The 11,107-nt window shown below is 34.4% G+C and overlaps 1 non-coding gene across 1 annotated transcript; it reads left to right on the top strand.

The window, feature by feature from the left end:
* The first annotated feature begins 1,491 nt into the window (after positions 1-1,491).
* LOC132301984 (small nucleolar RNA R71) lies at positions 1,492-1,597 on the top strand. Its single transcript, XR_009480702.1, has one exon. It is a non-coding gene; the product is annotated as a small nucleolar RNA R71 (small nucleolar RNA).
* The last annotated feature ends 9,510 nt before the right edge of the window (positions 1,598-11,107 follow it).

Here is an 11,107-nt window from a genome sequence, read left to right as displayed (position 1 = left end):
TCTCATACACCAAGTAAGGAATAATATTTACACTTGCTCCAAGATCAAGAAGTGCTCACTCTATCACATTGTTTCCAATGATGCAAGAAATTATAGGAGCACCAGGATTTTTAACCTTAAGAGGAGTGTTATACTTAAGAATAGCACTGACATACTCGGTGAAACAAACTTTCTTAGGAACTTGGCTTCTGAATTTTCTCTTAAGAGTACACAAGTCCTTTAAAAATTTGGAGTAAGCTGGAATTTCCTTTATAGTATCGAGCAAAGGAAGATTGATTTTGACCTGTTTAAAGACCTCCATCATATCTTGAATTTTCTCCCATTGTTTACCAAAGTAGGAAGGTTCCTTGAGACGTTTAGGATAAGGTGTTTTTGGCTCATAAGCTGTCTCAGGGTTAGGAATAGATGAAGAATTGACTCCACCTTCGACTCCTCTTGTGGATTGTGGAATAGAATTTGAGGAAACAACCTTGGGATGTGGATTATGAATGATAGGAACAATGGGAATCCTAAGCCTTTCTTTTTCCTCCTGTCCTTTTTCAACTTGGTTATCAACCACTTTTTCACTCATCAATGTAGTGATAGCCTGAACTTGCTCATGGTGAATACCTGAGGAATTGGTTTCATCAATTATGTAAGTCTGCCCTTTCGGGTTGGCTATTGACTGACTAGGCAGCTTTCTATTATCTCTTCGAGATAGAGTACTCGTTATTTGCCCAACTTGTGCCTCTAGCTTTGCTATGGCTTGAGAATGAGAATTAAAAAGTTGGGTATTGGCTTTAATATCAACAAGAGCATTGAGTATTTGTTCCTCAAAGCAGAATTTCTAGGAGGAGGTGGAAGATTAGGAGCTTGAGTAGGTTGATTCCTAAACTGAGGTGGACGGTAAAAACCAGATTGGTCGAAAGAATTATTTTATGGCATAGGATTTGATGAATTTTGATACTGCCCCTGTGATTGAGGAACAGCGGTTCCTTGATTTTGATTATGCCATGATAGATGAGGATGATCTCTCCAGCCAGGATTATATGTAGAAGAATGTGGATTATAAGCTGGTCTAGAGAATGCAGCATTCACTTGCTCTTATGAGATCTCAGATAATTGTCCCAGCATAAGGCAAGTGTCAGCAAAATGGTTAGAATTAACACAGATTGAACAAACTTCCTTTGGCAATGCAGTTTGTGGATTAGCAACAGGAGTAAAGCCAGATGATAAGATTTGATCGAACCTATGGTTCAAGGCTTCTATTTGAGTGGCTAACTCACTAGATTTATCTACCTCATAAAGTTTTTCAACCTTATGCATTCCAGGTGAAGACAAGACCTAGAGGAAGAAGCATGTCGCAGTGAGTTTTCACTTAGGGCCTCAAACAGTTCCCAAGCGTCAGCCGAATTCTTACGCAGAAAAGCTCCATAACTAGATGCATCTACCATATTTCTTTAAGAATCTGTAAGACTATCACACAAAATCTATATTAAGTGTCATTGAGCAATATCATGGTGTGGATACTTTCTTAGAAGATCATTATATCTCTCCCATGCATCATAGAGCTGTTCTCCCGGGATTTGGGAAAATGCCATGATTTCTCTTCTCATTTGTGTGGTTTTACCCACAGTGTAGTATTTCTTCAAGAACTCCTGTTGCAACATGTCCCATATAGATATGGAATTTTTTAGAAGGGACTGCAACCAAGTTCTTGCTTTGTCCTTGAGAAAGAATTGGAAAAGACGCATTCTGAATGAATCATTGGTAAGAGTGGTCAACTTGGTAGTTGAACACAATTCCAAAAACACATCCAAGTGCTTATAAGGATCCTTTGTTGTATACCCATGGAAGGTAGGAAGCATTTGGATCATAGCAAGCTTGATCTCAAAATAGGTTGTATCAGCATCCGAAAAAACAAAGCACGAAGGGGAAATATATGTGGTAGAAATGAAATGATCCCTCAATTGTGGTTGTGGCAGAGGTACAGGTGGATCCCGTCCTCCGTTACCATTACCATTGCCATTACCTGGTGCATTACGTTGTTCAGCCATATTATCAGAGGAACTATCTATATTATTCAAATGCTTTTAAAGTTTTATTAACTGACTCAAAAGTTCTCTATATTTTAGGATCATGTACTAAAGGTTTCGACCTAGTTTGGCGAGTTAACACGCAGTCATTCCACTAATCCTAAACAATGACAAAAATAAAATTTTCCAAGTAATAAGAAAAACAGTAAAACTCACAAAAGGGTTTAATAAACCGAAGCTTTTGCTCCCTTAAGCATCTTTGTCCTCACTGCTACTTCTTTGTACCTAAAAAGAAAAAGAATTAAGGTGAGATATCAGAAAGTCCAAAAACTGGTAAACCAAAATAAACTAATTAAAAACTAAATTAAAAACTAACCTCCCCGGCAACGGCGCCAAAAACTTGATCGTGTTTAACTTTACCACTCACAATAGGACGATTCCGTGTAGAATAGTACTATAGAAAGAGATGTCGAATCCACAGGGATATGAGATTTATTTCAGTCTTTAATTTCGTTTCATGGTTTATAGGTAACTTGGTTGGAAAGTTTGTTGGTTGTCATGATTAAAAACAAACTAAAGTTAAACTAAAATATTAAAATAAGTAATTAGAGAGAAAATCTTAGGGCTTTGACTTCACTACAATCATCATACTATGGTAAATTGAATCATCTCTGAGAATTTAACCAATTATGTTTTCAAATGAATTGAACTCAATAACATTTGTTCAATTCGGATTTTAAAGAAAGATGTTGTACAAAATTCAGTTAACTATAACCTATTTGCGATTAGCGCGGACTATCCACCTACCTACTCTAACTACTTTGTAAACAATCCACCTTTCCTAAGTGTAGACTATGAAAACATTCTTTTGCAAAAAACATTGGTACACCATTATATGACCTCTATTCTTATATCCAGCAAGGCTCCGCCAGATACCGCACAACAAGATAGGTTGAGAATAGACAATAAACCATTACATCTAAGACAAAGAAATAATAGTTTATAATCTACTAAAGAATGAAAACCAATTGAGTTGTCTCAATTACTCATAGTCATATAATCAAGAAAACATTGTATATTAAAATAAAATCTCAGAGTTAAACAATCAAACCATAATATCAGATTGGGTTACATCAGTGCCCTAAGAGAGGAATTAGCTACTCATGATGATGTCGGATGTCATCTGTGTTGGAGTTGTCTCCATCGTCACGGACGGCACTTCTCTTCTCAGGATCTTCACTTTCAAGGTTGTAAGAACCTTAAAAGTCACCACGCTACCAGCCTTTTGAATAACACCGTAAAAAGAACATGAAATTTTGGACCTCTTCTATTAAGGCTTACGCCTTCTTTAATAGAAGAAAATAAGGATTTGGTGGGCTTTTAGGTCTTCTAGCCCATCTAGGACGAGATACGGCTGATAAAGAGAGCAATCACGTACTTTAAATCTGACATGTCACGGAAGGCTTGAGCTTTAAGAACAGAGGCTCTAGCTTTATGGTTCAGGCTTGAGCTTTAGGAACAAGGCTCGAGCTTCTCTGGATTGATGCTCGAGCTTCAAGAATTGGTGCTCGATCTTCACTTTGACACTTAGCGAATTTTCTTCAACTATTTTTCGAAGCGTCTTTTTCTTCAACACTTGGAATATTTTTGGGATTGAAATCTTTTAACATTGCTCGATCCAAGCTTCATGGGCTCAAGCACTAGGTACCAGGCTTGAGCATTTGGGACTCCAGGCTCGAGCTTTAATAGATAGTGCTCGATCCTGAAGGTGAGGCACGAAACCTGGGAGCATAGCCTTTTAATTAAAATCAACTTTTCAACTTCCGACGCCTCATGCTTGAGCTTGGGGGTCAAGGCTCGAGCACCCTTAGGTAAGACTCAAGCACCAAGGTACAAGGCTTAAGCTTTAATGCCTTATTGACTTTTTTCTTTTCTTTGTTGTGATACTCGAGCCTCAACACTTGGGCTCGAGCTCTGGGGCCTGAATTTCTTCAAACTTCATCATTTAAGCTCTCTGTTTGCTCTGAATGACCGGCAATGACTCTGTAAGATTTGATATCATTATAAAATCTTGGTTTTAACCATTTCTCTGGGAAAGAACCTTTAAACACATATTAAACATAAATTAGTCTAACTATGGATAAAAGTATCACTTTAGGCCTTAACATACGTATATTTAGGGGTTCAAATATGCATATATTCAGTACTCATCAGGATGAGCTTCATGAAATTTATATACTACTTTGACATTAAAATCTAAAAACCTCACCAATCCTATCTACCCCATTTGAATCGCCGGTCTTAATCACTTTTGATCTTCGTGTTTCATCCTTGAGGCTTTGGGATTAAATGGCTTGTCTTCTTTTATCTTTGGAATGCATAGAATGTATCTTACTTGGCTTTAGCTTTCCTTGTTTTCTACTTCATTTTTGGACTTTAAATAGCGAACCTGTTATATATTCTCAAGGCAAATATTAGTCCTTAAAACATCATTAATGTTTTATGATTGTCAAAATTAGTCTTAGGGCTAACATAATTAATTAGTAATGACTATAATATGCTTTATGATGAGCACTGAAAAGTGCGTATTTAAACCCCTTAAGCTTAGGTATTCTAGTACCTTTATTTATCTTACTTTACCGTTTTAGATTGATTTCATGTTATCCATTTTCAGGCACTTATCCCGAAAATAAGCTAACTCAGCCAAATAAGAGCAAAAAGGAAGTAATTTTAAGATGAAACAAAGAAAGAAACAAAGTGGAGAAAGAAAGAAGCAAAAAGAAGCCAAAAGTGGGAAGCAGCAAAGTTCAATCGATCCAACTTCAAGGTTCGATCAATCCAACATTGATCGATCTCAGCACTTCAAGATAGATCAAAACCTTAACCCAAAGTAGAAAGTTCAAAGTTCAATCGATCCAACACCATCCTTCGATCGATCGAACACCGTTGTCCTCATCTAAATGATTGATCTTATCCATTTGTACCACCCCACTAACCACTTTTGTCCTTTTCCCCAAAATATCTTCCAAAAATATATCGGATTTGTCTTTTCCCGAAAAGTACAACCAGTTGGATCGATCCAGCCTTAGTTCGATAGATCTCAGCCAAGTTCGATCGATCCAAGTCCAAGGTTCGACCGATCGAACTTCTTCCAGTACGAAAAAGTTAAAACTCCAGCTCATTAAAGTTGTCTTCTATCCAATCATTGGGGAATATGCTTTGCACGACCTCAGCTCATTTTGTGTGTCACTTGACCTACCTATATAAGGAATATGATGCACTTTATGAAGGAGACTTTTGATATGCTTTAGAAATTCTTAGAGAGGCTATTCTTAGAGAAGAAGCAAAATGAGGAAGAGGCTAGAGACACCATTGGATGTCTTTCATCTTCTAAGGAGCAGATTTCATCCATGGAGCTTGCCTTTAAGGGTTGGAACAACATCACCATGAGTGGCTAGACATCCTCTTGGGGCTATTCTAGCCCCAAGCATGCTTTCTATACCTTAATCTTGTGTATTATTGAGGGATTAGTGTTGTAATTAATGTTTTGACTATTTGTTATATATAGATCTTGTTTATTCAATGATTTGTATGTTCTAATACTTCCAATTGATCATTTCATTCTATCCATATGTCTATGTATGCTAGAATAGATGATTCATGAGCTTGTCTCTAGATTTTATGTTATTGATGCATGTCTATGTGTATTGGTGCTAGGAATCTAGAGATTGTCAAGGCATAGTGCTTAATGGAATGCTCTTGTGATTTACTAGATGGTTCATACTTATTCCTTGATGGATTGTGCTTCTTCCTTAGTTTATTTTCATGCTAGTAGTGTAGATGTAGTGTAGTTGTAGTGTAGTGTTAAATGGGAGGACAATTCATGATTGTTGTTTGATGTTCCATGCTTTTGAATGCAAGACTCATATGTCTCTAACCTTGTGGTGTATTTGGATTGTGAGCTTAATGAAAAGATTAATGACTTGTTTTGATCTATTGTGCCTTTCACATGTTGTTTACATAATATATGGTTCATTACTTGATATATTGTGCCTTTCACATGATGTCTAGACAATACATGCTTAATTGGTCATCCTTGCTTGTTGAATCAACCAAATACACACACACACCAATATTGCAACACACCATTTGCCTTCATTAGTCACTTGTCAATAGTATAGAAATGCATTACTTGGTGGTGATCTCTAAACCCCAAGACTCTTCTCTCTCTTGTTTACTCTTAATTGCATTCTTTTGATATCACTTAGTTTAAGTTGCATCTAGTCTAATCAACCAACCAACCATTTGTTTGATCATTCGACCTACTAGCCCTAATTGCAATTCCACAACCTTGTTTGCCCCCACAATCCCTTGGGACGATCCCTACTCGCCCTAACTATATTTTTAGTGAAGGTAGTAGTGGCTTCTTATAAATGTAAAACTCTTGGCCCTAGCCTTAACGCACACACTCCAAACTTAATGGCCGTGCGACAAGACCAGTCACTTTAGAGTGCAACATATAAGCAATTATATCATAAGATACCAATTTCATTGACAATATGAGTTCAATACATCATTTAAGGTTCATGCCATATACAATAGTATACATAATCAAACATGAAACAAAAATGAAGCATATACTAGAATAAGCCAAAAGACAAACAACCTTTTAAAGGCAAATCTTAGAACTCAAGACTACTTCAAACCTAATATATTTCTCCCCATTTTATATCCTCCAGAAGGAGGAAAATATCGTCAAAATCATAAAAGTTCATATAGAATAAATATAATGACCAAAAAGTCATTTTGTAGCATGTTTGACAATATACAAGATAAATCAATAAAGATTAGCAAATCATGCAATATTTATTCTTAAGACATTATCAATAATCTCCCCCTATGAATATGCTTTCATTTATCATATATCATGCATTGGATATGCAATAAAATAATGATATATGGAATAAGGCAATGATACCAAAAGGTATTATGACATTAAAGAATGTGAATTGTTATATGATTTTAATGACCAAAACATTTCTAGAATCATATAAGGTATGAAAGATATAAAGCATATGAAACTAGTGTCACTAGACCTAGTTATGTGCAATGAAGGCCTAATTATGCAAAAATATATTTTCTTGAACTTATATGATTAGAGTTAATTGGCCGCATGATTTTCCATGTGGATGAGCTCAATATTTCTCTTATACATAATTCTCAAGGAGTCATGTCAAAGCATCTTATGGAATCCTAAGGTGTTAAGAATGATATATAACAGAAGGTCTTGATACCAAAATATCTTTTTTTAAGAGATGTGGTGAGAGATTGGCTACATGCTTGTCCATGTGAATGAGCTTAATATATCTCTTTTAGACACATTCTATAAGAAGTGATGTAAAAACATTATATGAAGTTCTAAAGTGCTAAAAATGAATATATCAAATAAATTAGCACTTGTGATATCACATTAATCATCTAAGCTAAAATAAAGTATTCTTTGAATAACATATTCCCAAGACTAAAGTGTCAAATAGATATATGAAATTTAATTTTCATGACACTTAAGGAACTTGAATCTTTAGAAGAAATTAAGTTTGCTCATCATACTAATTTTAATTTATTTTGCATACTAAAGGTAAGATTCTTTGCACAAATCATAAATATTGATTTAAGGATAGTATATAAGTGCAATCAACATGTTTTCATGAAAGGTTTTGAAAACACACACACACACACACACACACACACACATATATATATCAATTTTGTCAAAAACCATCAATCTTGAGAAAATCACTATGCTTTTCAAAGAGACCTCTAGGAGCTCATTTTAATCACATAAGACGATAGATAATTTTAAACATATAGTTCAAAATTTTATACATTTAAATTCCGGGTGATTTTTCTTCATAGTCTTTTTTTTTTATATATATATATAAATGAAATCAATTAAAAATCATTTCATACAAAAACATGTAGCATTTTTATTGCTTCAATTGAAAGTCTTATGTGCACAAAGACATGTATTCAATTTTTTCTTCTTGGTGTAACCTTTGGGAGCTAATAGTCTAGCTTAGTTACAAATGATACTCAAGATACTTATCATGATGTGATCACATGGTAAAGGAACATGGTTAAAAGTATATCAACTTTTAAGAATTAATTAGTTCCTTTATCTAGCACATATAGAATGTTCACCAATGAATGATTAATTGGATGGTGGTAAATACATCAACTCTTAGGAAGGCATTATAAATTCTCATTCTTTATTTTCATGAGATGGCTCTTCCAAGAAGTTTTCATGAGTTGAGTCTCTTAGGAAGGCATCAGAAATTCTCATTCTTATTTTTCATGAGATGGTTCTTCCAATGAGATTTGTTCCTTTAGGTATTTAAGATAGGACCTATATGATTTATCATCTAAACCTTTTCAAGTTGAATAACCTCATTTTCTATATGCATAGAAGTGACACAATAAAGTGTGGATAAAGCATTTAAGATTACAAAAGCATATAGATGACTTTTTGTGGACATTGCTACTTTGATATATTTGATAAGGTTCAAATGAAATAACACGTATTGATGGTCTATATGAGATAGTGTATGCTTTCCTTTGATGGCATATCTTCCAAAAAGCAAATATTTCACAAAGATTGGGCATAGTTAATATAAAGATCATTTGAAAGATAGAGAACTGTCTAATGTACCTTTCCAACTCCTTCCTGCCTACTCTGTGTAAGCTGCAAATGAACCTTATGTGGGTGATTTATCATTTGTATTTGTTCGAAATCTTAAGTTTATGAGAGTGGTCAAGGCGAACATACTGTGATACCCCCTAATTTCGGAACATGGTTTGAAACCTTTAACCGTCTTCTTCCTAGGTTTTCTGGCGATCTTAGTTGCCGTTGAACCTCCTCCGCCGCACTTGGTTTAACCCATGAGCCAGCCCATATTTTTGTTTTATGTTTAATTATTTAACAATAATGATAATACTAATAAATTATCTTCCTATACATATATACCCATATATGTATGTACAACCATCCATGGCTAATATCCGTACCCATTACACCTCCTATCTAAGTAGTCTATGCGACCCAATTGTTTGGTGCATTACTACTATCCATCTCCATACTCCTTAAAATATAAAATAAAATAAAATAATTAAAATAATTCAATCCTAACACAAAATTACAATTAAGCAATACATCATCTAAGCAAGTAAAATCATACAAACAAATTACACCTTATCAAAGCAAGCAAATTAATTACTAAATTAATTAAGACAAATCATTTAAGCACATAATTAATTTAAACAATTAAGCAATTAGCCAAGTAATCAAGTAATTAATTAAAAATGCAATTAAAACAAACAAATTAATACCGAGACTATCCTTTTAAAATTAGGGGTATTACAGTCCTTGTGGCCAATGCTCGCCCTATAGGACATAAGATAGGGTAGTGCACAAAGATGGTGGATGCACACTGGTGGTCAACCTTGGTGTGTGATAGAAAACTGACTTTTTAATGCTAGAGATCGTTTCGCAAGGTCAAAATATAACTTTGGTTTCTAAAGCTTAGAAAGTTAAATTTACATTTATAAACCACTACTACAACTAATGAAGTATAGCGAGTAGGGATCGTCCGCAGAGATTATACGTGTTGGAATTTATCTTCGACTCTAGCGTATCAAAAGATTGCAAAGAAGGGTTGGTTGTTTGATTACACTAAGATCCAATTAATTAAAATGCAAGTAAAGTAAACTAATGAGATATAGGGATTTAAGAGATATGAAGAGAGGTCTTAGGGTTTTGGAATCACCACTAAGTTCATGTAATTAACCACTTATTTTCCATTAATGGGGAATACATTGTTGTAATCTAGATGTGGCCACAAACATAAACACAATTTGCATGTAAAAGTGTGAACTATCTAATACAAGTGTGAATTGTCGAGGAGTGTCGGTGTCCAACACGAGTACAACTCTTTCGTAGAAGTGTCTGTTTCTTTGTTTGAAACCCTACGAAAATAGACCTTCATAATTGTTTCTTGTAAAGAACCCCTTACATGTAATACATTGCATTCTTGTTTATCCGTTCCTTCAATGCACAAATCTTTCCTCCTCTCCCTGTTTACACAGCTTTGCGGATTCGTTAACCTTCTTTGCCCATTCTAACCCTTCTGTCAAATAAGGAGTCAGTCTGGTTGCTTGATCTTTCCGTCCTCTTTGCTTAGTGGCTAGCCCTGATCTACGAGATTAGGCGACATCTGAGGGTGAATCTGCTTGGTGTTTCACTCAAATGAATAAGAAAATGGTTCTCAATTGACCACTCGATTAGAAAGGAGTCGGATGCATATGTATCTCAAGTCAAGTGTGATGAGAATCAGGCCGAATGTAGTTCAAAATTCAAACTTTCTTTCTTGTCAAATTACCTACCTCGCTGAGAACCATCTGGAGATCTTCGCGAAGACGGATACGGAAAGCCTCCACACATGGGTGCGCATGCCAATTACATTAATGAATAATAAATGAATTTTTTTCGTTAATTTTTAATTTTCTACTTCATATTTAAAAATAATAATAAAAAAATCCTAAAATAAATCTATATAAATTTGAGATGACTTAATCTAGAAAAGTTATTAAATTATCTTAATATATCAATTTGAAATAAATATTTTTTTCCTAAATTATTAATTTTTAATCAAATTTTTAGAAAAATTGTTTGGAGAATATTAGTTAAACAAAATACATTATATATGAAAATGGTACGTAAAAGAGAAATTGCATTACCAATAGCCTTGTTATCTAATGGTACTTTCTCAAGTTTCAAAGTTAAAAATTGAGAGTTCAAGTCTCCTAGGGGTAAAAGTGAGTGTGAATGTGTTTTTTATCAATAAAAAAATAAAAATAAAAAAGAAATTGTTTATAACAAGAAAGTGTTCCTTGTTATAAATTTTGTTAATATTTTTTTAAATCAAAAGTAGAATTTCATTGTCTTATGAAATTTGTTTAGGGCTAATCGGTCATTTTTTCCTATAATATTTCCTCCAAGTAGAGATTGAGAGTAGGAATCACATTAGGGTATGGTG

This window comes from Cornus florida, unplaced genomic scaffold (assembly GCF_030987335.1).
Source record: "Cornus florida cultivar Cherokee Brave unplaced genomic scaffold, ASM3098733v1 CherokeeBrave_3.0.0_Hap2_Chr03, whole genome shotgun sequence".
Lineage (NCBI taxonomy): Eukaryota > Viridiplantae > Streptophyta > Magnoliopsida > Cornales > Cornaceae > Cornus > Cornus florida.
Note: the sequence above shows the minus strand (reverse complement) of the source record. Positions and strands in the feature narration are given on the sequence as shown.